Source organism: Phoca vitulina, unplaced genomic scaffold (assembly GCF_004348235.1).
Source record: "Phoca vitulina isolate PV1807 unplaced genomic scaffold, GSC_HSeal_1.0 scaffold11, whole genome shotgun sequence".
Lineage (NCBI taxonomy): Eukaryota > Metazoa > Chordata > Mammalia > Carnivora > Phocidae > Phoca > Phoca vitulina.
In genome coordinates, this window is record NW_022589714.1 from 2,053,191 (window position 1) to 2,060,732 (window position 7,542).

Genomic DNA, 7,542 nt, shown 5'->3' on the forward strand with positions numbered 1-7,542 from the left:
AACCTTGAAAAAAAAAGATGTGCAACCTCACGCACACAGAGCAATTCAAATTAAAGCTAAATGATGATACCACTTCAAATTGGCAAACATTTCTCAAAGTTCGATAATATAATTGTTACCAGGGCTGTGCGGAAACAGTCACTTACAGATGCTAGTGGGACTGCAAATTAGAATAAGTCACATGGATGGCAACATGGCCATCCCTATCAAAGTGACATGCTTGGACCCAGTAATCCCACTTCTGGGACTTTACCCCACAGACAGCTACACCAGCACACTTAATGAAACAATATATATATACAAGGTCATTCACTGCAGTATTATTGCAGTAATAGCAAAAATTTGGAAACAACCCAAGTGCATGTGATGGTTAATTTTATGTGTCAGTTTGACTGGGCCACAGAGTGCCCACCCAAACATGATTCTGGGTGTTTCTGTGAGGGTGTTTTGGGATGAGATTAACACTTAAATTGGTATACTGAGTAAAGCAGATTGCCCTCCCTGTTGTGGGTGGGCCTCATCCAGTTACCTGAAAAAAATGAAAAGGCTGACCCTCACCTACTCTCCCCTCCCTGCAATAAGAGACAGTCAGCTTTTTCCTGCCTTTGAACTGAAATATCTGCTCTTTCTGCGTCTCAAGCCTGCCAGCCCTCAGACTGGAACTACACCATCAGCTCTCCTGGGTCTGCAGCTTGCCAACTCACTCTGCAGATCTTGGGACTCTGTCAGCCTCCATAATCACATTAGCCAATTCACACACACACACACACACACACACACACACACAAACACACACACACACACGGTTTTGGGGTTTGTTTCTCTGGAGAACCCCAATACAATAGAGAATTGATTAAATAAACTATCATATGCATACTAGGAATAGTACTCAGATATAGAAAAACAAATGGAGATGATCTGTATGTGATCTCCAGGACATACTAAGTGAGTAACAGTAATATGCAAAACAAGATATATTATATGCTAACCTTTGCGTGAAAGGAGGGATAAGGATATACATTTGTAATTGTTTATATGGAAAAGAAACACAAAAGTAAATAAATAAAATTATTCTACTGGGGATCAAAGTGAACCAGGATATGCAAATGAGTAATTTTTCAATCCTTTTAGTTTTTAAATCATGTGAATATACTACTTATCAAAAAAAAAAATTTAAGTTACAAATTGATAATAGTGTTTCTTTATCATATCACCCTAATTTATTTCTTCTATGGCACTATTATTGTCTGAGGTTTTCTTGTTTAGTTATTGGTTTCCTTATTTCCTTCTCTCTAGAACGGGGTCAGCAAATTATAGCCCAAGGGCCAAATCCAACCCACTTCTTATTTTGTAAATGAAGTTTTAGCAGTAAACAGCCCTGCCCATTCATTTATATATTCATAAGGCTGCTTTTATGGTACAGCTGCCGGGCTGAATAGCTGTGACTGAGACCACATGACCCATGAAGCCTAAAATATTTACTATCTGGCCCTTTACAAAAAACGTTTACTGACCCTTGTTCTAGAATGTGAACTCCTTCCAAATCAAATGTAAAGGCAGAAAGCTTATTCAGTCTTCACTGTATCCTTCAGAATACTGTCTAGAGCCTAGTAGGTGCTCATCAATTCTGTCACAGGTTGGGTTTCCAGGGAAATGAACTCTGAGAGGGAGATAGCAGGTGGGAGGTTTCTTAGGGAGTGTTCCTGGGATTTACCTGAGGAATGGGAAGGAGCAGGGCTGGGCAGAAGGAGAAGTCAAGCCTTGATGCAGTCTCAATGGAATGCCTCCCCTGAACTGGCAGGGAGTTCTGAAAACAGGGTGATCCTTCAGAGCTCTCCAAATGAGTTGAGAGAGCTGGGCCTTTATACTCCCACTTGGATCTGTCATTGGATGGGGGCCAAGCCAGGAAGGAGGTGTGACCTTGAGGGAAGCAGCTATCTTCAGCCAACACTAATCCTGGAGCGGCACCACCAGTAAGGGCTGTCTTCCAGCAGCATTCCCAAAAGCTGGGGTAATAAGTCTCTAATGGGGGGTGGGGAGAGTGGGGACCCACAACATAGCATCCATCACAAGGACTAACTAAATACCTGTGTTTGTATGCATCTGCTCCAGTGATCATTCCACCTCGCAATACCATTCAGATTTCATTGTCATAATCTTTCTTTGGGCTTTTCAGTACGTCTTAGTTTGTACACTCTCAGAAGCAGACTCCGAGACAACCACAGGGGTGTAAGTAGTTTTTTTGTGAGATGCAGGAAACACCAGTAGAAGAATGGAGACATCAGACAGGGAAGGTAAGGTGGTTAATCCACCGCCCATGGCAATGTACACAAGTGCTGCTCAAAGTGGGATTCCGGGAAGAGTGCCCATCCGGGAACTGTTTGCCACTGAGTTTACAAAGGACGGTTGTTCTCAATTCCATTTCATCCTCATCCTTGGTTTCTGAGCAGAATTGGGTAGAACTGTTTTTCTGCTCACTCAAAATCATTATCTTAACTTAAAGTGAAGAGCCAATGCCTGGATGCAAAAGTTATGCGGGTGCCTAAATGCTATAGAGCAGCTTGGTATAAAAATCCCTCCCCTTTGTTTCCTTCTCTCATAAGGGAACCTAAACACCAGCTTAGACATTATCAAACGCAAGGTGCAGGTTTGCTTTTTCTAACAACTTCTCCGCTCTAGGAGTGGCTGACCTGCAGTTTGTTTCATTTCCCTTACTCTCCTATCATCACCATCAACACAAGGAAAACTGAAAGAGAAATACCCACCTAGAACATTTCACCCATTCAGGAGATTGCAACCACACGACCATGCTTTTCAATAAGAGGATAGTAATTTTCACATTTTTCCAGGAAGGGTAAAATATTTCCCATCACGAACTTAAGTTTTCTAGCCTTTGAATCTAGAGATTCTGGATTAAAACAACAGTTCCTATGGGAACAAAGTATCAGTTTCTCTTAGCAACCACTGCAGCTTTTATAACATTGATAAACTTGGTTTCAACATGTAACTACTGTCACTGAGAGCTTAATGTTACTGTAAAACCAAGCCTACCATAGTGTGATTAAAAAAATACATTTTAAGCAGGATACAGAATTATATACAAATAGTGATAAGTATGTACAAAATAACATGTACAAAACACAGAAAGATGTCAAAGAAATAAACTAAAATACTAAATTTTTTTCCTCATGTCCATACTTTCTAAATTTTTGCTTTGTGCACAAAACAACTCTAGTGCCAAAAAAAAAAAAAAAAAAAAAAAGTAACTCTAAACACAACATAATTGGATTTTAAATTAGAGATACAGAATGGAAGTATTATATGGAACTCTAAGCTGGCCGGCGTCAGACTGTTCTCTTCTCGTTCTGGCTTCATGACTACATCACTGGATGGCAAAGCCCACGTCACTTCACCACTGGCCTGCATGCTCTTCCCATGAAAAATGATGTCTAAGCTTCTTTTGAACCCTAAAATTTAATGATTTTATAATTTTCCTTTCCCGCAATAATATTATGTTGGGGGATGACCCAATATTGGAGCAGTTCATAGACTTTGGAGAGCATGAAAACCATCAGGAAATAAAAAATAAGAAGCATAGGTGAGGATGTGGAGCAAAGGGAACCCTCCCGCACTGGCGGTGGGAACGTAAATTGGTGCAAGCACAGTGAAAAGCAGTATGAAGCTTCCTCAAAAAAATTAAAAATAGAAGTATCATATAATCCAGTAATTCTGCTTGTGGGTATGTATCTGAAGGAAATAAAATCTGGAAGAGATAGCTGCCCCTCCATGTCCATTGTAGCATCATTTACTCTAGCCAAGATTTGGAAACAACCTGAGTGCCCGCTGGCGAATGAATGGATAAAGAAAATGTGATATATATACACAGTTAACCCTTGAATAACACAGGCTTGAGCTGTGTGTCACTTATATGTGGATTTTTTTTATAGTACAATACTGGAAATGTATTTTCTCTTCCTTATGATTTTCTTAACATTTTCTTTTCTCTAGCTTACTTTAGTGTAAAAATACAGTACAGAATACACACAACATACAAAATATGTGTTAATCAACTGTTTATGTCATCTATAAGGCTTCTTGTCAACAGTAGCCTTAGTACCTACAACAATATCAACAGATGATATATATCTCAGCTTTTACTGGGAACTTTCTTCTCCCATGAATATGAAACTAGGACGCACTGATAAGCAAAAAAGAAAAGGCCTCATAGAGGAGTTGCTTCTTGAAGATAAGGAAATTTTTTAAAAATTCAAAACAGAAATGTTTTTACTAGCTGTTTATTATAAAAAGACAGGGTTTGATTTAATAACCAGAAGAAAGCAGTTCAAGGGTTGTATGGTGCTAGACTTCTGATGCAGGGTTGGAGTGGGGGAGGTGTTCCTTTCTTGGTGCTTATATTGTTCGACATGGGTTCTCTTTAAATGCATCCTAGGTTTAAGGAAATACAAGGTATGAAATTCAGAATGTGTAAAACATAAAGTGGGGCATAATGAAACACATTTCAAGTGCATTCCTACCTTTACAAAAAGATTATGTACATAAACTTTGAAATAGGAATGTTCCCTTCAGCATTTAAGATATCATTAGTTTGGTAATAATGTATTTCTTGATATGGGTGCTGGTTCTATGGGTGTGTTCACTTTGTGAAAATTCACTGAGGTGTGAACTTATGATTTGTGCCCTTTATAACAAGTATGTTATAATTTAGTAAAAACTTTACCTCAAAATTCATTCATTACAAATAATCCAATGTGCATACAGGGATGTAAGTCTGCTATACCTTTCGTAGATGGCATGCTAGAAAACTGAGTGAGGGGGAAAAGGACAGGATAGAAGCAGTTTCTATGAGTTCAAATGAGGCCACGGGAGGTAAGAAGGAAGACTAAGTCAAGGGAAAGTGTAACTGAATGTTAACAAAATGGCATGGCCATGTAAGATGGCCGTTTTTAGGGTTAAGTCAAATGTCAGAGCAGACCATTTTTCTTAGTCTCCCTTTTTAAAGAAGACTAATAAATAAAGATACAGATTTGGGCCATGAAGGTTAAAGTAAAAGCGATGTAATTTCTCCTGCCACAAGATTGGAACTCCATTTCCAAGAGAAGTAGTGTGAAATCATGGAAGGCAGGATTTGAATACTGAGCTTGCTGCTTGCCGCTGGGCATATTTAACCCCTCTGAGTTTATTCGTCTATAGAAAAGAGATAATGAAGCCTACTGTATGGGGTTTTGTGAAGATTAAGCAAATAATAGATATGAAGTACTGGTCTGGTGTTTACCTCAAATAACAGTAATTATTATTGTTCCTACCCCAAGATGAGAAATTCTGAGGAAAAATTGTGTTTCCATTTGGAATTATTTAAATTTTTTAAAGGCAAAACTGAATGTCTTGGTCAAAAACCGCTTTATTTTCCCATGGTAGCCCTAAAAACATTTTCAGGACCAATATATGATTTCTACATGCTGAAAGAGTGTGATTTGGCATTTTTCCCTTCTAGTTTTTGAGAATGATGTGGAACACGTAGGCTTCAAAGTAGGTACTGACTGTTGGCGCTTAAGCTCTTGGCAGTTAATATAAACCCCGGATTTACATGGCCTTCAATTTCCTTTACAACAGTTGCCTAAGTAGGATTTATCACCCTTGTCCTAGCGCACACAGGAGGATAGACAAGGTGAAAAGAACAATCAAGCTGGTTAGCCTGTCTTAATGTTAAAATGCTTTTGAGCGGGGACTAGTTTTAATTTTTACACCCAAATCAAAATATGAGGATGCTCTGTGTGGACAGGTTTCGTCACAGATCTTAATTTTACTTGTGTATACTTAAATAAATATCTAAGAATTTGGGGTGGGTTTTTTTTTTCCTGTAAATTACCTCTATGGCAATCATATGCTTTCTGGTTAGCATCAAATAGGTCTATATCTATACAAACTTTGTTAACATAAGCAGAAATCTCTGAACATAAAAACCCTTTAAAATCACACTGGAGTCCAGATTACCCACAAATGCAAGGAGGTTCAAGGGTTGAGCGACACCCTCTCCTTCATTTGCCCTGTTGCTGTGATAGTTGAGACTCGGTGAACTGGAACAAAATTGACAAGGGGCAAACTTGCCATTTCAAGTCTCCCAGATTAAATTGAAGTCTTGTTTTTAATTTCATTTCCTTTTTTATTTAAAAAAAAGAACTTGTTATTCACATTTTGAAATTACACTAAAATGTAAGTTAACTGTCCCAGCACTGCCTCTCTGCCTGATTGCTCACTGGATAAAACACAAGTGTATATTCAAAAATAGCCTCGGTGTAGGCAGCTCAACACAGCCAGTAACGTTGGCTGAAAAGGGCTCTAAGGAACGAAATAACCAGAATCTGGGAATCCCCTACCCAGTGCTATACAAAAAGTCACCAAAATTTTTATGCTCAAGTCCACTGCAGGTACTGGAAAACAGTGGCAGGAGTTTAATCTCTATTTTAAGAGGAAAGTATTGGAGAGATGGAATTAGTCTTTGATCTGAGCAAAGATTCAAAGCTAATAGTTCTCTGGCTGCCAACCTTGACTCTATTAAGGAGTCTCTGTCATTCTCAGCAAGTCTTTGGGACTCAATTTCGCCATCTAATAATACAAGCATTCTTTAATAATCTTCTGTAATTGCAGTACCCTTGAAAATTTGTGTGAACTGAATTGTGGAAAATAAAATTAGAAGCTTTGAATATATTAGAAAAAAATCAGTATTTTAAGAAACCTTGAGATGGATCCTTCAGTCAAGTAAAGAATCCTTTTATACCCTATTTTTTAAAATAAATTCAATTTTTAGCTTCATAGTCTTTAAAACTAGAGCACATTTTAAAAAGGCAAGTATGTGATTTTTACCGCATTATGTAATGGGTTGGGCCTAAGGGTTCCCTACCCCTTAGCCGCTAAGGAGGTTTCTGAATGTTCACCTTGTTCCAACTCAGCTCCTCAGCTGCAGTACCAGGTGGGAGAGCGGGGTGGCCATGGAGGGCTGTGTTGTTGAAATATGACTCTTCAGGCAATAAAAAAACCCCTCTGTGTTCTTGGGAGGATTAAGGGAGTGGGAAGAGACAAGCTGAGAGATGGAAGGTAAGGAGAAGAGGTAGGACTAGGGCTGGTGAAGGAGTTTAGAACAGAACTGGTAGAAAGCTTGACATGTTTGAGAAACGAAAAGATGAGCACGATGGAAAGGTGGCGAATGAAGGGGAGAATGATAGCAAGTTGGGGAGGGGGGCAAGGGCAGGTTATGCCAGGTGCTGTAGACCATGACATGACATTGAATTGTACTCTCACCTCAGCGGGAAGCCATGAAGGGGTTTTGAACAGCAGGGTAACATGATACAATCACGTTGAAGAAAATCATCTTACTGCCATGGGAAGATAGACTGGAAGCAGGCACCAGTGGGAGCAAAGAGAATGTTTAGGAGCCATTGTACTTGCAGAGCTCAGGCGGGAGAGTCCACAGCCTGAACCAAGGTGGACAGAGTGCAAATGCAGACAAGCACAGATCCAAAATAA